Below are 25,546 nucleotides of genomic sequence, written 5' to 3'. Positions count from 1 at the left end.
ACTGGTGCACATACATACAATAATACTATATCCATGGAATTCATTACACTCTGGGTACCCTTCTAAAAGTATTTACATAATTACATGATGTTGTCCACCCTGACTCTATTATCGACTAGCTATACAATGTGTGTGCATTTATACCCATTTCTGCAAGCAAACAATTAGCATAACTAGCGTAGGAGTCGGACAAGTCAGTAGGTACGTCAATGTCACAGAAATGTACTGTTGTCCTGGGTCGCAGGCCATAAGTATGGAGCCTTACTGGGCCGTCTTCCGTACCAGCAGTAGTGGGAGAAGGGGTAGACGGTTTGTCCCTAACATTAGTCTGATCGTGGCGTTGCAACGCACGCGCCTCCAGCTCTACTTCGGCCTGCATATGGTCCACATACTTCATGTGATCAAGGTGGGCTTCCTTGATAGCTCCCGTAGCAATCTCCCTCACCTCGAACTTATTGCCACGGAGCTGTCGTAGGACACGGTAAGGACCCACAAACTTTGGGACAAGTTTGTGCATACCTGGGGTCTGCACTGGGTTGAGCAACATAACTTTGCAACCTGGTTCCACTTTGCTTTCCTTGGCGCGGGCATTGCGCTCTGACGTGAACCTATCAGTAGCTTTCATAAGGTTCTCTCGTACCCGCTGGAAGACAAGCTGCGTTGTCCTCATCTTTACTACACTGGGGTTATCAGTATCGTAAGTAGGTCTAGGTGGAGTAAACAGAATTTCATATGGTAAGCGCTTGTCATAGCCATACAAAGCAAAATGAGGTGTCTCACCGATCGAGCTGTTGAGGGAGGAATTTAATGTACACTGAACATCTGGGATAGCCTCATCCCATGTAGTACAACTTGGGTTAACGGTTACTCTGAGCACCTCCAGGACTTTGCGATTTGTACGTTCAGCAAGACCATTACTCGCAGGGTGGCGTGGAGCTACTGGCGCTTGATGAATGTTGAATCTGGAGCAAAGATCCTGCATTATGCCATTTATAAACTCAGACCCATTGTCTGACAGAAGGACACGTGGGCAAGTATGACGAAGAACAACATGCTCACGGAAAGCACTAGCGACCGTTTCAGCGGTTTTATCAGGAATGGGTACTAATTCACTGTACCGCGTCAAGTTATCTACCATTACAAGCAGGTGCTTATTTCCCTTCTCCGAGGTCGAGAAGTTCGTCAACAGGTCGACAGAAGTTCTCTCCCAGGGCTCCTTTGTAATGGGATACTTTAGAATGGGGTTAGGACCTGTAATGGTACCCTTGTGCTGTAGGCAGACAACACACTGGTGTACATGCTTGGCAATGTCCGATGCCATCTTAGGCCAGAAATATTTCATTCGTGCCTGTTTGATACTGCGGTCCTTCCCGGGGTGCGCTACACCTGGGACATTGTGGATCAACCTAAGAGTAGCTGGTATCATGGACTCTGGTATCACCAGTTGGTATACGGTTCTGCCGGGGTCCACCAGCTGTGCAACACGGCACAGTACTCCTTGGTTGACCACTAAATCCTTCAGTGGAACGGGAGACTTGACCTGTAAGTCAACGTCCTCCTTGGTAAGGAAACGAAGGACTGGAGACCACACAGGGTCCTGTCGTTGGGCTCTCTCGAGATCCTCAACAGAGAACGAATTGCCGACACTCACGAATGCTATATGTCTCGACAGGGCGTCAGCTACAACATTTTGCTTACCTGGGACATAGCAAATTTCAGGGTTGTAGTCATTGAACGTGAGCGACCACCGAGCATGCTTTCCCGAGAGGTTCTTATTTGCAAAAAGGGCCAATAAGGGTAAATGATCTGTATAAATCTTGATAGGATAATGATAGATGATATCCCGAAAATGACTCAGGGCCCATACAATGGCTAAAGCTTCTAGCTCTGTCACTGAATAATTGACTTCCGCTTTAGTAAGAACACGGCTAGCATAGGCAATAGGCTGTTGCTTCCCATTAGATTCTTGTGACAAGACTGCACCGATGCCAACTTTGCTGGCATCAGTCGTCAAGGTAAATGCCTTGGTGAAATCAGGGAATCTAAGGGTTGGGGCTGATGTTAACTTGTTCTTAAGAATGACAAAAGCTCGTTCCTGATCGCACGTCCACTCAAAAGGGGCATCCTTCTTGAGTAAGCGTGTCAGGGGTGCAGCAATGGTGGAGAAACCTGCGATAAAGGTGCGGTAGAAACCCGCCAGGCCTATGAAGGACCGGACTGCATCCGCCGTCATGGGTCTGGGGAATTTCTGCACGGCCGAGATTTTAGACTCGTCCGTCTTTATGCCATTCTGAGTTACTACGTGACCCAGAAATTTTATTTCCTTCCGGAGGAAATGACATTTGGAGAGCTTTACCTTAAGATTTGCCTGAGCTAGCCTGTCCAATACCCTGTCAAGTTTCTCAAGATGTGACGGGACATCTTGCGACATGACTATGAGATCATCCAGGTAGACCATGAGCGTGCCACCTAGGAGGGTACGGAAAATTGTCGTCATCAAACGACTAAACGTGATTGGGCTTCCGCGCAAGCCGAAGGGCATCCTCCTGAACTGGTAATGACCAGTTGGAGTAGAGAAAGCTGTCAACTCTCTACTCTCATCATCGAGGGGGATCTGCCAGAACCCTTGAAGAAGATCAAGAGTTGAAAAGACCTTATTATCGCCGATGTTCTGCAACAGGTCGTTCAGAACTGGCAATGGAAAACGGTCTGGGATGGTACATGCATTCAGTTTCCTGTAATCGATAACAGGGCGCCAGGTTCCGTCTTTCTTGGGAACCAGAATAAGGGGAGCATTCCACGGGGAAGTGGACTCCTCAATAACTCCATCACGGAGCATCCGTGTAATGAGTTCTTCGGCGAAGACTCTTTGCGCATGTGGCAGGCGATACGCAGGTACATAAATGGGTTTAGTACCTTTGTCAAGTGGAATACGGTGAGAGATCAGTGAGGTCAAACCCATTGACTCACCATCTAGTGCAACTGCAGAACGTGCACGATTGAGAACCTGGAGAAGTTTTGGAACCTCTTCAGGATAGTCTGTCAAAGCTAGATCATCTTCCTGCACTGGCCGGGTGTTGGAAGAGTCAGCAGCAGACTCGCCTGGGAGAACTGCACTCACAAGGAAGTCAGCTGGGGCTTCACCCTCCACTCTCACCGGGAGAGGGAATCTGACAAGGTCAACAAGTGAGGTATTCTTCCGCAGGGGAAATTCTCGACTATGCATGTTGACAACAAGGACTTGCAACTTACCACGTTGCACTGTGTGCAAGGATGGTTCAAGGGAGAGGCCCTTGACTCGGCATGTGTCGTTGTCAACCAGCACATGGTCTCCTTCAAAAGCTCTGCTCACGTACACCGTAACAGGAGTGAGCGAGTTAGCTGACAAAGTGACGTCATACTTTGTACAAGCAGTAACTCTGCTCGCTGATGCCATGACACGAGTCAGACAGTCGCCTGCCGACAGGGATACTGCGGCTTGACAACTGCTGGTCTCTACAACAGCGTCAGAGTTAGAGTGAAGGTTAGACTGGGCGTCCCCAGACTGGGTTTCACTGGTAACTACGCGCTGATGGCCAGGAGGTGATGGGCAACGAGCTCTACTACGAGGTCGATCAGGACGAGAGACCGACCCCGGGGAGAATGTGCTATGGAAACCACCGGTTTCCAACGATTCTAGGCACTGTGCGTACTCTGAGACGGAGTAGCACGTAGTGGATCCTAAGCGCACGCCCCAGAAGGGCACATCCACTCCGTTGAATTCCGCTTTCCACTCAGCTGGATCTAAACGGATCCTAAGATCTGCCATGGTTTTGAACCCTATGAGCAGGTCACCATGGAAAACAATACCATCTACGACTAAGAATTTTGCGGACAGCTTGTGACCCTGGACCACAAATTCTAGCGTTGTGCGACCGCGAACCGTCAGCGGTTTACCTGAGACTCCTCTCAAGGTCTGAATGGCAGATGGCTCTGTCAACATGGCCGCGTGAAGGCCAATGTCTCGGAAAAAGGTGGAGCGGACAATGTTAACCACCGAACCTGTGTCTAGGAAAAGCTGAACAGGCTTATTGTGGACAGTGGACTCGATGAGCGGTCCACATGGGTTGTCATACCGAACATGAAGGCATGACAGGCCGACGAGATCCCCGGAGTCACAGCTGCTCGAGGCTCGACACTTGTTGACGAGGCTCGACCTGGAAGGTACGGTAAGAGTCTCAGCAACAACGTCAAGACACTCGGTTTCCTCACTGTCGGCAAGCGTATCACTGCCCAGGGCGGCGAATGCATTGCGGACAGGGACGGAATACAGCGACTCCGACAGGGTTACTACGTCTTTCGCTGGTTTTGCGGACGCGCCTCTTCCCCCGAACTAGTGGAAGGGCTTCTACGAGCATGTGCATTGCGCGACGACTGCTTGCTCCACTCAGCTGTCAGCATACTTCGCAGCTTGTTACACTCATGGGAGGTATGACTGGAAGTATTGTGGTAAACACAGATTCCCTCGCGAGACTGGGCATGGGGACGGTGACGGTTACCTTGATACTGAGCGTGGGGACTGTGACGGTTACTTTGCGGGGACTTAAGTTTGTAACACTCAGATCGGTAGTGCCCTCGTTTGCCACAGTTGAAACAAGTCACTACACGCTTAGCGGGTGAGGTTGGGGGTGGTGTCTGCTGGCGACGTTTCGCCCTGGTCCAGGAAGTCGATGACTGCCTTTTTGTATAAGACCGACTGTTGTTACTGTGGTCGCTATTTTTACTTAGGCGCGTATTAGTGGGACTGGGGTTAGAACCTTTGTGGGTTGGCTGTCTGACAGCAGCAGCAAAAGTGACTTCCGGCTGCGACCGCGGGGTCACTGCGGACGGCGCTGCAAGGATGGGTAGGGGATCATCCGCAAAGCGGCAAACCTTGCCTTGCTCGGAAGGCGGCTTGAGCGAGTCGATGGCGTCATATGCACCCAGGACGTCGTGCTGAGGGCCGAGTCCTAGCGCATCAATGGCAGCCCAGAGGTTAGGGGCGGAATCCCTCCGCATGATGCCGACAGCCAGCATGGGGATGATGTCTTTAATAGCCATACGGCCATCACCATCCGCCCACTTAGTGGAGTTGACGGCATCAGTAAAGTCCGTGGCGGCTTGCTCGAAACGGCAAACGCAAGCCAGGGGGCTTTCGTGCCGGTATTGACATTCGGCCAAGACGCTGGTAACGATGTCAATGTAATGGCGTTGGCGACTACGCCGAAAATAACGCCTAAATTCCTCCTTAAGTTCACCCCAAGACTGAATCTTACAAACGCGCTTGAGCTGCACAAAGGCACCTATATCACCCTGGGTGAGATCCACTGCTGCAACAGCAGCACGAATGTACTGTGTATCTGTTGGGCTATCAAATAGAGCCTGAACAGTCGCCTCGACTGACTGCAGCCATGGCTCTAAACTATTTGCACGACCGTCAAAAATAAGGGTCAGGTATGGACGATGAGCCGGCCCACTGGTGGTCGAGGCTTGAGCCACAAGTTGACCAACTGTCGCTGGGGCTTCGATGCCCTGCCGCGTGCTCACGCTGGCTGAGGCACCATTGCTGGCACCAGCAGAATCTGGGGTAACGGCATGGCCACTGCGTGTCTTAGTCATGACGTCAATTGTTGAAATGCAAGTAGGTCACGAAGATGGTAAACAGGTCAGAGCAAGAAATGGTATGCACTGGCTACAATTCAAAACAGAGTCAAAGAGAACTCAGCACCACAGTACTAGGTAAACTGCTTAGTGATAGAAATAATTTGAGCAAAACAACAATAAAAAGGGAAATAGTGATACACTCTGAAAACAAAATAAGAGATGTATGCAAGTGAATGTACTACAGGGAAGTGCACAAAATGAAGCTAAGGATAGTCAATAATTTCACCAGGAATCTGGCAACAAAATTTATGAAAAGGAGTTGAACTGTAAACACTGGTAGCAAAAATTGCACAAAATTAAAATAAATCAGGTACTACACAACACTAAACTGTGCTCCAAGCACAGTTTAAAAAGATTGAGGGTGCTAGCAGTTGCAAATTGAAATGCAAAAAAAAAAAAGGGGTAATTCACTTGCACAAGGGAAGTTGGCACAAAAAAGATATCAGAGTATGGAATAGTGCCAAAAATCACAAAAAAAATACACTGACCAGAATTGCTATATTGCACACAAAATAAAATTAATAAAAATGCAAATTATTAAATTCAAGAATATGGCAAAGGTTAACTGGTGTTAGCAGGGTGTACACTGGCAAAAAGAAAAAAAAAATTTGCACAATCTCAAGGTCAAAATTAATTAACTTCACAAGGAATTTTGGTAATTAATGGTAAATAAGCAGGTTCCCAAAAATACACTCAATGACTTGGGTATATAAAATAGCAAAAAGCAATGCACATAGGTGAATATTCACTGATAAAACATAGAATATATGTAGAGCAAAATAAATGGGGGAACAGAAAAAAAAAATTTAATGGGCTAGGCACAGATTGTATGACTGCAGGTAGAATATACTAATACTTAAGTACTTGAAGATTACACTTATTAAAAAAAAACTAACAAACAAAACAGTGCAGGGGTGTCAACAATCTGTGGCTAACTTGCAGGTGCAACTAAAAAAAAAATAACAGCACACAGGAATTACATGAAAACTGTATGTGAGAGGTAAATTGTATAAATGGTTAACACTGAACAATTTAAATCAATAACTGAGGTGCAAGAAGCAGAATAGAGAAAAACTGGAATTTAAAATGTAGGAGTGCAAAAATAAATTCACAAAATTTAAGCTGTAGGTAAATGGCAAAATGTGCACTGATGACACTGAACAATTTACTGAAGTATGGCTTCAGTAACTAACTGTATTGGTGCAGGACAGTTAAATAATGTCACAAAATATTAGGAAATGCTAGGTAAGTCACTGTTTACTTAACTTTGAGTGCAGGTGGACGAAGGTACGGCAGGTGCTGGAACTTTCAGTGATGTTCTAGTGACACTACACGCCTCGTAGCATTTGTATACTGCTATGGGGCTTCAATGTCGTAGAAAAAAAATATCAGAAAGGACTTGGGAAGAACAGGAAGGACCGGAGTAACTCTGTGGAGGTATAAGATATTAGACGTGGGTACCCGGCGTGAACCACAGCTGGTGTATGGTTGTTTACACTGGCAAGCGTGTCTGGGCGCGCTGACTGACTGCGGCTTCAGCACACGGAGAACAAAACATTTACTGCACTACTCGAACGTGCTAAAAACAAGCTTAAGTGAAACTTTGAACTGGGACGAGTAAGTTTTACTGTAACAAATCACTGGGGAAAACAGAACTGGTGATGAACTGGGAATAAAACAACAAGGGAAAGGGAAAAAAAAAAAATTTTTTAAACTGGGCAACACAAAAAAAAAACTGCACTGGCTGGAGATACGTAGGCGCTGAGTAGTAGTAGACACTATGATGAGTCACGAGCTGCTGTAGACGCTGAACTTTGCTGGCTTAGGGGCTAAGCCAACTGGGTTCCCACGTGGTTAAGCCCGGTAGAACTTCTTGGAGGAACTGGGAAGAACACAACACACATGGACGGCGAGAAGGACGTCTTTGCCTAGCAGATAAGGCTGTATAGAGGGCTGGTGTGTTTACACGCTGATTAGGGTATAAACCAACCCGAGAGCTGCCTCGTGGTCACTCGTGGAGCCACACGAAGCCAACACACTAACGACCTCACCTCTACTTCTTGTAGCTGAGAAGGGCGTAGGGACGCTGTAGGAGGCAGGAGAATGGTGCTGGAGAGTGTTGAAGGGCTGTAGAGAGGGTGATGAGGTGAACACGTGACTGCTAAGGCTGGAGATGACGCCGTGATGCCTATGTCCAGATTTTGTGGGAAAAATCTAGGACGAAGATCTATCTCGGGTCCCGTCAAGACGCTGGGAGTAGCAGATAACTCTTTAGGCTAGCAGGTGCGTTGGATGACGACGGATGATGTTGACTGGTGTCGACCGATCCCCTCCACCCTGAAGAGGCTCACAAGGCCGCTGACTCCGCTGTCACCACTGTTATTGCTGTTCTTACTGTTGAACAGCGGTTTAGTGCCGATGAAGGTAGCGTAGGTAGCAATGATACGGCCGTGGACTAGATTGGCTTTAATCGGGTAGGAGTGAGTACACAACGGGCAGTGTGAGGAAGTGACCGCAAGCCAGTCCGTGGAGGGGGAGTACCTGTGTACCTCAAGTCGGTCGAAGCGGGAGTGAGAGAGGGTGGACTGTGTGTCCCACCGACCTAGGTAGGCCTACAGAGGGCAGCACTGAATGCCGCGAAATATGAACTAGTCAGAGCAGACGGCTAGGCTGTGTGCTCTGCCAGTACAGGCTGTCTACACCATTCAGAAGGAATATAAAATTGGTAGGAGAAAGCACGATAGATGACTTTGGTAGGATGCGTGTGCATGAAGGAGTAGGAACAGGCAAATAGGACTAGAACCGACAGGAATTTTAAGCACACAAAGAGAGTGCACAGTGTGAACCAAGTGATTGGGTACAAATGTGGGTATACGAAGGACTCAGAAACACAGAAACACAAGTACACGTGTTTCAGGCTTGTAGAAGCTGAGTATTAGTGTTATCAGTGTTATTATTGTTATTATTAGTATTGCTATTAGTATACTGTTAGCATATTGATACATAGAAGGGTGAGGTGCAGCTAAGTGAGGAGGATTATTTCTGGGCACAGAGAAGCATAAAATGGTCTCTCCCCTCAGTCTATCCTCCTTCCAGGTTTCCCACCCTCACAGTGTCCCCTTCCAACCTCTACTCTGGCCCACCAGAGTCCACCACTCCACCCACTCAGGCATTCCCCTTCACCCCCCTATCCTCACCCACTTACAGACCACCCTACCTCTCTCGGCCCTCTGCAACCAAAAGTAGGTGAGTACACTGCACACACTCATCACTCACACAAAACACACCCACACCCTCACCCAAACACACGAATATCATCACCCAGCCACACCCAAGCACACACTGTCATCCAACACAAACACATGCACAGACGTAGATACACACAATGGCCTCATAAACACACACACACATGCACAGGAGTTGAGTCTCGACCCCGGCAACCACAATTAGGTGAGTACACAGGAACACACGTGGGCACACACACACATAGGCACATACACACATGGGCACATACAACCTCAGAACAGCATTCCGACATCTTAATAAGGAATCGTTCAGGACCCTGTACACCGTGTACGTTAGGCCCATATTGGAGTATGCGGCACCAGTTTGGAACCCACACCTAGCCAAGCACGTAAAGAAACTAGAGAAAGTGCAAAGGTTTGCAACAAGACTAGTCCCAGAGCTAAAAGGTATGTCCTACGAGGAGAGGTTAAGGGAAATCAACCTGACAACACTGGAGGACAGGAGAGATAGGAGAGACATGATAACGACATACAAAATACTGAGAGGAATTGACAAGGTGGACAAAGACAGGGTGTTCCAGAGATTGGACACAGTAACAAGGGGACACAGTTGGAAGTTGAAGACACAGATGAATCACAGGGATGTTAGGAAGTATTTCTTCAGCCACAGAGTAGTCAGTAAGTGGAATAGTTTGGGAAGCGATGTAGTGGAGGCAGGATCCATACATAGCTTTAAGCAGAGATATGATAAAGCTCACGATTCAGGGAGAGTGACCTAGTAGCGATCAGTGAAGAGGCGGGGCCAGGAGCTCGGACTCGACCCCTGCAACCTCAACTAGGTGAGTACAACTAGGTGAGTACACACCTACACACACACCTACACACACACCTACACACACAACAGGCCTAGTGTCAAATCGACATGTGCCTAGGACAAAATGGTAACTAACACATGGGCACTAATCTTCACAGCCTTTGACCATTAGGGCCTACCCCGCCTACCTCCCTCCTCCTCTTTCCCCTCCCCTTCACCTCCTTTTCTCTCTAGTCCCCCACCCACTCTCCACCCCTCCATCACTCTTCCTGTCTCTCTCCCCACCTCTCTTTCCCTTACAACCCTCCACTCCCGCACACAAACACACTACCTCTCCCCATCACTCTCTCCATCTCTCTCTTTCCCCTCAACTACTCCCTTCTCTCTCTCTCTCATTCTTTCCCCTCTCACTTTTCTCTCCCTCTCCCCCCCTCCCTCCATGCCCCCAGTCCCCTGTCTTTTCTTCTTCCCTTCCACTCCTTTTTCCTCTAGTCTTCTTTCCATTCTTTCTCCACCCCTCCATCACTCTCCCCATCCCCGTCCCCTCCTCTCTTCCCCCTCACAAACACACAACTACAGCACATAACCCATAAAAAATGGTGATGTAGAGGGGAACTCGAAGGCCCAGTGGATCAGAGGAGAATGGTTCTGATAAGGAAGACTGGATGGAAGAGCAATGCAAAAGGATGGAACAAGAGTGTGAGAGCAACCTAGAAGAGCTTTTCGCTAAAAAATAGAGAAAAGGATGGAGGCAGAGCTTTCTGTGGAATTGGAAAAGAGGTTGGAGGATTAGAAGAAGAATTGAAAGTCACAAGTCGAAGCTGCAGTAGCCAGGAAAAGGGTCCTAGATTATAAGGTAAATAGGCTGAAGGGAGTTAGAGGGGTATTGACTAGAGGAGACACAACATCTGAAGCTGGTACACATCTACTGAATAAGGGGACCAACGGAAAGGTAGGAGACATAACTTACACTAAGGCCCTACTAGCCCACCAAGCAAGGCTGAGGAAAGAAAGGGGAGAGCAGTTAGGAGCAGGGATGGTGGTGGGGAACAGGGGTGAAGATGGAGAGGGGGATAGGTCATATGCAGAGGAAGGGCCATGCCACCAAGAGCTACAGGAAAAAATAAGGGAGAAAATGGCCATGTACACACAGGAACCAGAGACACAAAGGGAAAAGCAATGGGAGGAAGAGAGTGTGAAGTAAGTGTTTATTCATGGGCTTCAGGGAAGCGAAGGGAAGGACACACAATGAAAGACGGCAGGCAGAAAGACATCATCAAAGAAATAGGCAAAGAGGACATGTTCGAGATAGTAAATTTTCAGAGAACAGGGGGGTCCTTGAAGGGGAAAAAATAGTCGATCAAGCGGATTTTCAGGACAGAAACAGTGCAAAACAGGGTCCTGCAAGAGAAACAATGGTTGAAGGAATCGTCAGCATACAAGAGGGTGTTCCTAGACCGAAACAGAACAAAAACAGAATGACAGCAGCTTAGGGAGAGGACACAAAAGCGAAAGGAGCTAGGAAGAGAAACAAGGACAGAATCAGCAGAGGACATTAGAGCAAGGCAGAGCAACAAGAGCAAGCACACACAGAACCATCCTCAGAACCCCACAACCAAACACACTATCTAAACACAGGCCACAATCCACATTCACAGCACCTACACCACACTATGCTATAGAAACCCACAGCATACTGCCAGGTCCCCCACCCTCACAGAACCTCCAAAACACAGTGTTGGAGAGGAAACTTAAGGTATGGTACAGCAATGCTGATGGAATAACGAATAAGTGGGAGGAGTGGCATGAAAGAGTCAAAGAGGCATCAACACACATCATAGCCTTCACAGAAACCAAGCTCACAGGGATGATAACAGATGCCATTTTTCCAATGGGCTATCAGATGCTTAGGAAGGATAGAGGGAACAAGGGGGGTGGAGGAGTGGCACTGCTAATCAAAAATCGATGTAATTTTGATGAGCTGGAGAGAGGAGACAGAGGAGAAGCAAGAGATTAAATAATAGGAGAGCTTCAGTCTGGAGGTCCCAAGGTGGTAATTGCAGTGATGTGCAACCCACCACACAACAGCAGGAAGCCAAGGCAAAAGCATGAATTGGCCAGAAGGGCTCATGAGCAGGGCAAAGCTACTGATCATGGGTGACTTCAATCACAAGAAATTGATTGGGAGCACTTGGAGCCACATGGGGGCCAAGAAACGTGGAGGGCTACTGGAAAGCCTTATGTACCAACACGTACGGGACACTACCAGAAAGACAGGAGAGGATGAACCAGCAAGACTGGACCTAGAATTGATATTGAGGACATCACATATGAAAGACCCTTTGGGGCCAGTGATCATGTGGTTCTGAGCTTCAAATACATAGTACAATTACAAGTGGAGGGGAAAGCAGGAAGGGCAGGACGAATGAAGCCAAAGTACAAGAAAGGGGACTATACAGGCATGAAGAACTTCCTGAATGGGGTTCAGTGGGACAGAGAACTGGGAGGGAAGTCAGTAAATGAGATTATTGAAAGTGTGACAACAAAATGCAAGGAAGCCGAGGAGAGGTATGTACGCAAGGATAACAGGAATAACGAAAAAGCCAGGTCGAGCCTGTGGTTCACCCAAAGGTGCAGGGAGGCCAAAACCAAATGTGTTAGGGATTGGAAGATATATAGAAGGCAAAGGACCCAGGAGAATAAGGAGAGCAGTTGTAGAGCCAGAAATGAATGTGCACAGATAAGAGGGGAGGTCCAAAGACAATACGAGAATAACATAGCAGCGAAAACAAAATTTGACCCAAAGCTGTTGTACAGCCACATCAGGAGGAAAACAGTCAAGGACCAGGTAATCAGGCTGAGGAAGGAAGGAGGGAGGTCATAAAAGTAACCGCGAAGTATGTGAAGAGCTCATCATGAGATTCAAAGTAGTGTTCACAGAGGAGACAGAAAGGCAGAGAGGTGGAGTACACCATGAAGTGTTGGACACAATACATGCAATCGACGAAGAAGTGTAGAGGCTACTAAGCGAGCTAGATACCTCAAAGGCGATGGGGTTGGATACCATCTCTCCCTGAGTCCTGAGAGAAGAAGCAGAGGCGCTTTGTGTACCACTAACAATCTTCAACACTTCTATCGACACAAGGCGATGGAATTATGGAAGACAGCAAATGTAGTCCCAATTTTTAAAAATAGTAGGCAGACATGAAGCATTAAACTACAGACCAGTGTCACTGACGTGTACAGTACGCAAGGTTATGGAGAAAATTATGAGAAGAGTGGTGGAGCACCTAAAAAGGAATGAGCTTATCAATGACAGCCAGCACGGTTTCAGGGATGGGAAATCCTGCGTCACGAACCTACTGGACTTCTATTACAGGGTGATGGCAGTAAGACAAGAGAGAGAGAAGTGGGTAGATAACATTTTCTTGGGCTGTAAGAAGGCGTTTGATACAGTTCCACACAAGAGATTAGTGCTAAAGCTGGAGGACCAGGAAGGGATAACAAGGAAGGCACTACAATGGATCAGGAAGACAACAGCAAGTCATGGTATGTGGCGAGGTGTCAGAGTGGGTTCCAGTAATGAGCGTGGTGCCACAGGGATCAGTCCTACGACCGGTGCTGTTTCTGGTATTTGTGAACGACATGACGGAAGGAATAGACTCAGAAGCGTCTCTGTTTGCAGATGATGTGAAGTTGATGAGAAGAATCCAATTGGACGACGACCAGGTAGAACTACAAAAGGATCTAGACAGGCTGCAGGCCTGGTCCGGCAACTATTTTTATTATTAACACACTGGCCGTCCCACCAAAGCAGGGTGGCCCGAAAAAGAAAAAACTTTCACCATCATTCACTCCATCACTGTCTTGCCAGAAGGGCGCTTTACACTACAGTTTTTAAACTGCAACATTAACACCCGTCCTTCAGAGTGCAGGCACTTTACTTCCCATCTCCAGCACTCAAGTCCGGCCTGCCGGTTTCCCTGAATCCCTTCATAAATGTTACTTTGCTCACACTCCAACAGCACAAGTATTAAAAACCATTTGTCTCCATTCACTCCTATCAAACACGCTCACAAATGCCTGCTGGAAGTCCAAGCCCCTCGCATACAAAACCTCCTTTACCCCCTCCCTCCAACCTTTCCTAGGCCGACCTCTACCCCGCCTTCCTTCCACTACAGACTGATACACTCTTGAAGTCATTCTGTTTCGCTCCATTCTCTCTACATGTCCGAACCATCTCAACAACCCTTCCTCAGCCCTTTGGACAACAGTTTTGGTAATTCCGCACCTCCTCCTAACTTCCAAACTACGAATTCTCTGCATTATATTCACACCACACATTGCCCTCAGACATGGGATCTCCACTGCCTTCAGCCTTCTCCTCGCTGCAACATTCATCACCCATGCTTCACACCCATACAGGAGCGTTGGTAAAACTATACTCTCATACATTCCCCTCTTTACCGCCAAGGACAAAGTTCTTTGTCTCCACAGATTCCTAAATGCACTGCTCACCCTTTTTCCCTCATCAATTCTATGATTCACCTCATCTTTCATAGACCCATCCGCTGACACGTCCACTCCCAAATATCTGAATACATTCACCTCCTCCATACTCTCTCCCTCCAATCTGATAGCCAATCTTTCATCACCTAATCTTTTTGTTATCCTCATAACCTTACTCTTTCCTGTATTCACCTTTAATTTATCTTTTAACTCCACGCCTCTTGCCAAGACCCTCGCATTTACTTCTCTTACAACCCCATCTATAAATATATTAAAGAACCACGGTGACATCACACATTCTTGTCTAAGGCCTACTTTTACTGGGAAATAATCTTCCTCTTTCCTACATACTCTAACTTGAGCCTCACTATCCTCGTAAAAACTCTTCACTGCTTTCAATAACCTACCTCCTACACCATACACCTGCAACATCTGCCACATTGCCCCCCTATCCACCCTGTCATACGCCTTTTCCAAATCCATAAATGCTACAAAAACCTCTTTAGCCTTATCTAAATACTGTTCACTTGTATGTTTCACTGTAAACACCTGGTCCACACACCCCCTACCTTTCCTAAAGCCTCCTTGTTCATCTGCTATCCTATTCTCCGTCTTACTCTTTATTCTTTCAATAATAACTCTACCATACACTTTACCAGGTATACTCAACAGACTTATCCCCCTATAATTTTTGCACTCTCTTTTGTCCCCTTTGCCTTTATACAAAGGAACTATGCATGCTCTCTGCCAATCCCTAGGTACCTTACCCTCTTCCATACATTTATTAAATAATTGCACCAACCACTTCAAAACTATATCCCCACCTGCTTTTAACATTTCTATCTTTATCTCATCAATCCCGGCTGCCTTACCCCCTTTCATTTTACTTACTGCCTCACGAACTTCCCACACACTCACAACTGGCTCTTCCTCACCCCTTCAAGATGTTATTCCTCCTTGCCCTATACACGAAATCACAGCTTCCCTATCTTCATCAACATTTAACAATTAGTCAAAATATTTCCTGTAATTCAACTCCACCAAGTGCAAAGTCATGAAGATTGGGAAAGGGCAAAGAAGACTACAGACAGAGCACAATCTAGGGGGCTAGAGTCTACAAACTTCACTCAAGGAAAAGGATCTTGGGGTGAGTTTAACACCAAGCACATCTCCTGAGGCGCACATCAACCAAACAACTGCTGCAGCATACGGGGGCCTGGCAAACCTAAGAGCAGCATTCTGACATTTCATTCAGGACCCTTTGCACAGTGTACTTTAGGCCCATACTGGAGTATGCAATCTTGAATAGAATTCTATTCAAGATTGATGGACTGACCACATCGACTCAAGGTTGAGGGACTGATTACCTCATTCTCCTCCTGTTCTTCAAGATTCTCCTTTGTATGGACTGATGAAGCCACTGTGTGGCGAAACGTTTCCTCAATAAAGATACCCAAGAGTTGCACATGTGTCTAATTTATCAATGTATAAGGTGAACACACGATGTACATTGGTACATTGGTACCAAAGACACTAGTAGAGAGTCAGAGAGTTATGGTACTCCAGGAGGTAGTGAACATATTTCATACAACAGGGTAAACAATGTGTTGACAGATTATTGAAGAAACAGTTGTAGAGCAGATCTTTAATTTGACGATATTTCACTTATTGTTGAGCTGTATGAAGTCAAGAAAATCAACGTTCAGAGAAGTTATTATAACCAAGCTGTGCTTTACTTAAAAGAAAAAGGTAAAGAAATACCTGAGTGCGCGTCATTTTTCAAAGAAAGTTAATCTGACAATTTATGACCTATATCTGAGAGTGGGATCCAGAGCACTGCATCAATAATTATAATATGATATTGGAAATTTTAAATTATAGACAGGGACCTGGATTGGTCAAACATGTGGCCACTAGAATTAAACATGACCTAATGAAAAGTTAGGAAAATTATGCAAATGTTAAATTCGGGTATTTTACCTTTGCAGATTTTAGAGGTAAATCTCCGCAACATAGTTCCGAGAATTATTAACATTGTCAAGAAACTAAGGTTCAAAAGCAGACTAGACGCTCTGAAAAGAAAATTGGAGTTAAAATTAATGACATTAAGCAACACAAAGAATCAGGGAAGACAGAACAAAAACTAGAAAACACTCTGTAGGTGGGACCGGAATGGACTGTTTAAGTGGCAGAGAACTGATACGTATGTGATACAACTGGATGTTAAAGACAAAGCTAGGCACATTATGTTAGAAAAAAAAAACCATACCACGGGCGGGGATAGAACCCGCGATCAGAGAGTCTCAAAACTCCAGACCGTCGCGTTAGCCACTGGACCAGCTAGCCACAATAAGATTCGTCCAATCGTGTCATTACGATTACGTGAGTTATGTTAGAGAATATTTCCTCAACTTTAGTTGAGGAGATCAAGACGTGGAATAAGGTTGATGGAGAAGTGGAAATCGATACCTTATAATGGGGATCAACAGTAAAAGAAGGATGGAACCTGGAAACGGCCAGTTAAAAATTCTAAATGGAACGGAAATTTCGACAAATCATTTATAATGGGACTCACACAAAGACTGATGAGAACTGCATAAATTGTCCTAAAATTCGGGTATGGGGACAGAAAATTAACACTGAATTACAGACCAGCATGACTAATGTTTACCGTCAAAATTAGTGGAAAATATAATCAGAAGTTTTGAGTGCAAGGTGCCTGGACATGCAGCAGGCATGTATGAACTTGTTAGATAGGAGTGAATGGAGACGAATGGTTTTTGGAGACCTGACGAGCTGTTAGACTATGAAGGGATTCAAGGAAATCGGTTAGCCGGACTTGAGTCTTGGTGGAAATTACAATGCTCTGGTGGCCTGGAAGGGGCTCTGGTGGCCTGGTGGTTAACGCTCTCGCTTCACACGGTGAGGGCCTGGGTTCGATTCCCAGCCAGAGTAGAAACATTGGACGTGTTTCTTTCCACCTGTTGTCTATGTTCCCCATCAGTAAAATGGGTACCTGGGTGTTAGTCGACTGGTGTGGGTCGCATCCTGGGACACTGACCTAAGGAGGCCTGGTCACAGACCGGGCCGCGGGGGCGTTGACCCCCGGAACTCTCTCCAGGTAAACTCCAGATAAACTGTAAAGGAGGGATTTCGGATACTGGCTGTTTGGAGTAACATCTAAACTGTCTTTTCTTTGCACCTCTGCAAAAACAATGATTATATGTGAATGATGGTGAAAGTGTTGAATGATGGTGAAAGTGTTGAATGATGGTGAAAGTGCTGAATGATGGTGAAAGTGCTGAATGATGGTGAAAGTGCTGAATGATGGTGAAAGTGCTGAATGCTGGTAAAAGTGTTTCTATCTTTCTTTGGGTCACTCTACCTCGGTGGGAGACGGCGAACGTGTTGAAAAAAAATAATCAGAAAAATGTCTGTTGGGTATCTAGAGATGAAAGACTTCATAACAAAAAATCAGCCATGAAAATCATGAAATTACAGGAGATCTGTGACAGAAAAAGCGACGAACCTCCAAAATGATACGAATGCGTTGACTGCATATTTTTTGAAATCTGGAAAACCATCGACATTGTTTCTTTATCAGCAATTAAGTCACAAACCAGAGGAAAAAGAAGGAAAAAAAACTACGACAGTGGACAAAGCCAGTGCCAGGGTATCCATGCTGAGATGATCTGGCACTGGATCAGTAAGCCGCTAACAGCCACACTATGGTTAAACAACCCATCAAAAGGATAGCAAAGGCATAGATACTCTCGATACTGGCTACGGGGATGACACTGGTAATTAATAACAATACAAAACACAGGGTGATAATAGGTACGAGGTTTCTTAACGATGACTACTGGGATTATTAGTCGTAATGAATGTCAGTTTGGAGGGAAAGAGAAAACATCTTTTGAGGTGAGAAACGACAAATTTTGTTAGTGGAGAAAGGTCATATTGCAAGTATAAAACCAAAAATGTTGCCAGAACTAGAGATAAATCTTTTAACATCAGCAATATAGATGAAATTAAGTAATCGTAGAACTCCTTTCAGATATATCAACACAGATTGAAGGTCGCTGTACACAGTATGTATCAAGGCTATAGTGAGGTATGCACTACAAACAAGGAACTTACACCTGATCACGCAGGCATGTGGAGCCTCGGGAAGAACCAGAGGTTTGCAACATGGGCCCCTGAGCTGAGAGGAAACAGAAATACATGATTACGACAAACCAGATTCCAAGAGGGTTTCACAAACATACTTGGAATGCAAGGCACAAGGACAAGGGGACATAGATGAAACCTCAAAACAGAATAGATGAGCCTAAGTGATGTAAGTAAACACTTCTTCAGTTTTAAACAAGAAAATATGAGGAGTGACCTCTCTGAGAAGGTGACGGAGGCACATTCTTTGCGCTGTTTTATGAATAGGTATGATTGGGTACAACACGCAAAACACAAAACTACATTGATGGGCTTCAGTTCAGCTGCTGGAGAAGTAAGACGTGTGTGCGCCCGTATTCTCACCACCTATTATTTTTAATATAAATTTAACTTAACAATAATGTATATGTAGCTCATTTTATTAATAACTGAGTCACATTATGTATAATTACGAAATAATTTCATTGGATGGAGAATGAGAATAGCCATTTCTCATCAAACTGCGAGGAAGCAGTGTGTCTGCCGGCTATCCACCACCAACTCTGCCTCCTGCAAGGAAGCAGTGTGTCTGCCGGCTACCCACCACCAACTCTGCCACCTGCGAGGAAGCAGTGTGTCTGCCGGCTACCCACCACCAACTCTGCCACCTGCGAGGAAGCAGTGTGTCTGCCGGCTATCCACCACCAACTCTGCCTCCTGCAAGGAAGCAGTGTGTCTGCCGGCTACCCACCACCAACTCTGCCACCTGCGAGGAAGCAGTGTGTCTGCCGGCTGCCCACCACCAACTCTGCCACCTGGGAGGAAGCAGTGTGTCTGCCGGCTACCCACCACCAACTCTGCCACCTGCGAGGAAGCAGTGTGTCTGCCGGCTACCCACCACCAACTCTGCCACCTGGGAGGAAGCAGTGTGTCTGCCGGCTACCCACCACCAACTCTGCCTCCTGCAAGGAAGCAGTGTGTCTGCCGGCTACCCACCACCAACTCTGCCTCCTGCGAGGAAGCAGTGTGTCTGCCGGCTTCCCACCACCAACTCTGCCTCCTGCAAGGAAGCAGTGTGTCTGCCGGCTACCCACCACCAACTCTGCCTCCTGCAAGGAAGCAGTGTGTCTGCCGGCTACCCATCACCAACTCTGCCACCTGCGAGGAAGCAGTGTGTCTGCCGGCTACCCACCACCAACTCTGCCACCTGGGAGGAAGCAGTGTGTCTGCCGGCTACCCACCACCAACTCTGCCACCTGCGAGGAAGCAGTGTGTCTGCCGGCTACCCACCACCAACTCTGCCACCTGGGAGGAAGCAGTGTGTCTGCCGGCTACCCACCACCAACTCTGCCTCCTGCAAGGAAGCAGTGTGTCTGCCGGCTACCCACCACCAACTCTGCCTCCTGCGAGGAAGCAGTGTGTCTGCCGGCTTCCCACCACCAACTCTGCCTCCTGCAAGGAAGCAGTGTGTCTGCCGGCTACCCACCACCAACTCTGCCTCCTGCAAGGAAGCAGTGTGTCTGCCGGCTACCCATCACCAACTCTGCCACCTGCGAGGAAGCAGTGTGTCTGCCGGCTACCCACCACCAACTCTGCCACCTGGGAGGAAGCAGTGTGTCTGCCGGCTACCCACCACCAACTCTGCCTCCTGCAAGGAAGCAGTGTGTCTGCCGGCTACCCACCACCAACTCTGCCTCCTGCGAGGAAGCAGTGTGTCTGCCGGCTACCCACCACCAACTCTGCCACCTGGGAGGAAGCAGTGTGTCTGCCGGCTACCCACCACCAACTCTGCCTCCTGCAAGGAAGCAGTGTGTCTGCCGGCTACCCACCACCAACTCTGCCTCCTGCAAGGAAGCAGTGTGTCTGCCGGCTACCCACCACCAACTCTGCCTCCTGCAAGGAAGCAGTGTGTCTGCCGGCTACCCACCACCAACTCTGCCTCCTGCAAGGAAGCAGTGTGTCTGCCGGCTACCCACCACCAACTCTGCCTCCTGCAAGGAAGCAGTGTGTCTGCCGGCTACCCAGTACCAACTCTGCCACCTGCGAGGAAGCAGTGTGTCTGCCGGCTACCCACAACCAACTCTGCCTCCTGCAAGGAATCAGTGTGTCTGCCGGCTACCCACCACCAACTCTGCCTCCTGCAAGGAAGCAGTGTGTCTGCCGGCTACCCACCACCAACTCTGCCTCCTGCAAGGAAGCAGTGTGTCTGCCGGCTACCCACCACCAACTCTGCCACCTGCGAGGAAGCAGTGTGTCTGCCGGCTACCCACCACCAACTCTGCCTCCTGCAAGGAAGCAGTGTGTCTGCCGGCTACCCACCACCAACTCTGCCTCCTGCGAGGAAGCAGTGTGTCTGCCGGCTACCCACCACCAACTCTGCCACCTGCGAGGAAGCAGTGTGTCTGCCGGCTACCCACCACCAACTCTGCCTTCTGCGAGGAAGCAGTGTCTGCCGGCTACCCAGTACCAACTCTGCCACCTGCGAGGAAGCAGCAGCTGCCGGCTTCCCACTACCAACTCTGTCTCCTGCGAGGAAGCAGTGTGTCTGCCGGCTACCCACTACCAACTCTGCCTCCTGCGAGGAAACAGTGTGTCTGCCGGCTACCCACCACCAACTCTGCCTCCTGCGAGGAAGCAGTGTGTCTGCCGGCTACCCACCACCAACTCTGCCTCCTGCGAGGAAGCAGTGTGTCTGCCGGCTACCCACCACCAACTCTGCCACCTGCGAGGAAGCAGTGTGTCTGCCGGCTACCCACCACCAACTCTGCCTCCTGCAAGGAAGCAGTGTGTCTGCCGGCTACCCACCACCAACTCTGCCTTCTGCAAGGAAGCAGTGTCTGCCGGCTACCCAGTACCAACTCTGCCACCTGCGAGGAAGCAGTGTGTCAGCCGGCTACCCACTATCAACTCTGCCTCCTGCGAGGAAACAGTGTGTCTGCCGGCTACCCACTACCAACTCTGCATCCTGCGAGGAAGCAGCTGCCGGCTTCCCACTACCAACTCTGTCTCCTGCGAGGAAGCAGTGTGTCTGCCGGCTACCCACTACCAACTCTGCCACCTGCGAGGAAGCAGCTGCCGGCTTCCCACTACCAACTCTGTCTCCTGCGAGGAAGCAGTGTGTCTGCCGGCTACCCACTACCAACTCTGCATCCTGCGAGGAAGCAGCTGCCGGCTACTCACTACCAACTCTGCCTCCTGCGAGGAAACAGTGTGTCTGCCGGCTACCCACCACCAACTCTGCCACCTGCGAGGAAGCAGTGTGTCTGCCAGCTACCCACCACCAACTCTTCGGTCTCCTACGAGGAAGCAGTGTGTCTGCCATCAATATTTTTATTTATTCAAAGAAAAGAAACACACATGCTGACTGTCAACTCTCTCAAATGTTCATTACTGTATGTTGTTTGGTTGATAAAAGCAGAAGAAAGAGAACCATACCCCCGGCCGGGATTGAACCCGCGGTCATAGAGTCTCAAAACTCCAGCCCGTCGCGTTAGCCACTAGACCACACAGACCACTAGAGAACACATTGTGGATAGAAGACAACTTATAAATAACAAAATACAACACACTGAACATAAAACAAAGAATTTAATATCGACCAAACACATGCCACAACATAATTAGATCACACAGCAAAAAACACAGGACACTGACGGCAAGAAGCTGATCACAAAGCACAAAACATAATCAATACGAAAAACATACAAGAAAACACTGCACACGAAAGTTGAGAAAATAGAAAGCATACACTGCCTAGCACGAAACACAACAAACAAAAAGACACCAAACATTCTACAAAAACCAATAAAATCAACATCAAGTCCTAATGAACATCAAACTTAAGAAAATACTCTAAAGAACAAACATTCGAGATAATAAAAGAATGAGAAGTATTCAACCGCAGGTGAAGCATGTGAAAAGCTTCTCGTGAGGACCTGTTGGAGGGAGAAGGATGAAGATTGGATTGTGATTTTTTATTGTAGCTCCACTACTGGGGTGAATATGGTGCGAGATAACTGTGTGTGTGCCAATTCAATTAACATGCAAATCCTGTGTATTGCCGACGTGAATATTCGCTCTGGATCATCGTATTCAAATAGCACTGTCCTTGATGGGGAAGGGGGAAGGTGGACTAGGAGGAAGGGACGAGGGTTGAATTAAATTGCTTTACCGATTGGAAGTGAAGATCAATCACTAATGGTAGTATAGTGAAGAACACATTTGTCATCTGGTGCCATAGATTTCATGTAGCAGCCATTGCTTGGAAATGCACAAATAACCAGCACATAAGAGAGTCTTATACTGACGTCATTATAGGCTTCTCTCCCCCATGCGCTGTTTTTTTGTGTATTGTTCTAGTCATGGTATTTTGCTTTTTTGCTCTTCACTGTTTGGAAAGTGATCAATGTATATTTTGTGTATAAAAAGAAATATGCATACTGTACTCTGTAACAAAAACATATCATAACATATATTTAAAAGGTATTATGCTGAGAAATGGTTTACCAGCTAAGGTTAAAGATTAAATATAGGGGGTACTTAGCTGGTAAGACAGCTATCGCCCACACAGCCGCCCCTGCAGGCGAGGTCTTGAGAAGCTGTCCTATCCACTTCACAACGGGGTGTAACAGAGTATATTATGTTAATAATAATTTACCCCTAGAGGGTGTTATGTCAGCATATTTCATTTACTGATTGCTAACAAACTTACATGTGTGGACTCAAAAGTCTATAGGTTGATTACAAACTCCTTGCGACACAAGAACTGTGCAGTCCCCTGTAATACAAGAAATCTGCAACCCACCTTGCTCTTGTAGTGTGAGCTATGGTGTTCTTTACACCCTCGACAGGTACTGGTGACTTAATAGAAGCTGAAGTGTCCTTGGATGTCCACGTCTTCCATAGTCTAGGAATACACACACTGGTACACTATGTTCCACAAGGTTTGTCTTTATTGTTCACAATCTTATCACTAAAGAAGCTGATCACACTTCTCTGTAAGTGTTTAACGTGTTTTGTGAGACACTTTGTTCACACTAATGCACGGATCAGTGTTCTTTGTTGGTTATCCTGGTGTCAGTGTGACTCCCAGTAGGGTGAAAAGTAATCTCACCTCACAGCCTCCTACGCCACTGCAATGCCCCTAGAATATAAAGGAAAAGCTGACCTAGTACTTTTTGCTTCCTTGCCAAACTTCCTCCATGAAGCAAAGCAGAATGCTTGATTCTTGCTGTCTTGAGCATAGACAACAATGTGCACTATCTTTACCATGGTAATAAAGTGGGAGCAGGATTTTCCTTAATTGTCCAGCTAAGGTAAGAGATGGACTGTCTCTTATTAAACTTCACTTTGCAACACTGGACTCTTGCAAGGAGCGGTGGTCGCTTGACCACGTCACATACTCGTATTGCATCTGGGATCAATTACTTGCTGTAGCAGTAAACAAGATGTTTGCCCCCTTCTGAGAGGGCTGGGCCCCTCAGGGCTGAAAGGGGCTGAAAGGGGCTGAAGGGGGCTGATACCCTCCTCCTGGAGAAAATTTCTCCACATATTATTTATGTAACAGGCACAAATATGAATACAGTAGTACAACAAGTCAACTATTATACATCTCCTCTGGCTCCTCTGCAGCTGGACGTGAGCCAAGTATACAGCAAGTTTTTCCCCTCTGGATGGCCACACTCAGGCTCTGGAACATGAAAGTGGCCGCACTTGGCCGGCCACAGGCGATTTTAATAATTCAAGGCAAGCCACAAGGGATGAAATTTTTCAGCTCAAGATCTTTCACATGTCACCGTGAGTTATCATGAGCTCTGCAGTGCTGCAAGAGTAGCAACAGGTGGAATACGAGGAAATTTTCTTAGAGTAGAATAGCATGGTGACCCCAACCAGTTCCTCTCAGAAATGGTCCGTACATAGGATGGGGCATGGAGAAATTTTCTAGTCCCTCTTCAAGGTACATAAGCAAATCAGGGACAGGGACTCCCATAAACAACGCTGTGACATCGGAACTCACAAAGGTAAATTCATGTGAAACATTTAATATCTGGAGCGTTTGTGTAAGATGAACATCCTCCAGAAAATGAGAGTTAGAAGTTTAACTAACCATTTGCATGTATTATATTCTAGTGAGCCTACTGACCTTATGATAGGACGAACTGGGTTCCCTGGTTTCTGAGTCATGGTTAATCCATAAAGATAAGGCAGAGGTGCTGACCTTGCTGACAAATGATTAATTAATTCATCTTTCCCCTTCAATAACGTTTAAAGACGTTAATTGAAGTGGCAATTGACCTGGTTTAGGGGGGTTCTTAATGAGCAGCTCATGTTTCATGAAGTCTTCATTTCCTTTCCCATTAAACCATATCCATTTTTCCCTTGTTTGTTCCCAGGAAGACGCATGGCCAAGTCCCATTACACCTGCTGCCTTTCTTTTTATCTAAGAGTAACTGGGTGTAGTAGACCGTAGCAATGGGACTTGCCGAGTCTTTCATCACTGGGGGATCCTTATGGAGGTTGTACCATAAGGAAGCGAGTAGATGTTCAATAAAATCTATAACAAGCAATGGCATATTACTTTATTATCACTAGGAAGATAACTGAAATCTTGTGATAATATCCAAGCTATGTACCTGATAGATGATGCAAATGACACTATGTGCATAGCAAACTAATATATATCAACGCATTCATTACCTGGAGTTTACCTGGAGAGAGTTTCGGGGGTCAACGCCCCCGCGGCTCGATCTGAGGCCAGGCCGCGTGGTGGATCAGGGTCTGATCAACCAGGCTGTTACTGCTGGCCGCACGCGAACTGACGTATGAACCACAATCCGGTTGGTCAGGTACTGACTTTAGGTGTCTGTCCAGTGTCTTCTTGAAGACAGCCAGGGGTCTATTGGTAATCCCCGTTATGTATGCTGGGAGGCAGTTGAACAGTCTTGGGCCCTGGACACTTGTGTTCTCTTTCAGTGTACTCCTGGCGCCCCTGCTTTTTATGACTGTTGCATCTCCTGCCTAGTCTTTGGCTTTCATAGGAAGTGATTTTCGTGCGCAAGTTTGGTACTAAAATCTCAAGGATTTTCCAAGTGTATATTTTCCTGTATCTCTCTCGCCTGTGCTCCAAGGAATACAGATCAAGGGCCTT

This window comes from Cherax quadricarinatus, chromosome 71 (genome assembly GCF_038502225.1).
Source record: "Cherax quadricarinatus isolate ZL_2023a chromosome 71, ASM3850222v1, whole genome shotgun sequence".
Lineage (NCBI taxonomy): Eukaryota > Metazoa > Arthropoda > Malacostraca > Decapoda > Parastacidae > Cherax > Cherax quadricarinatus.
Note: the sequence above shows the minus strand (reverse complement) of the source record.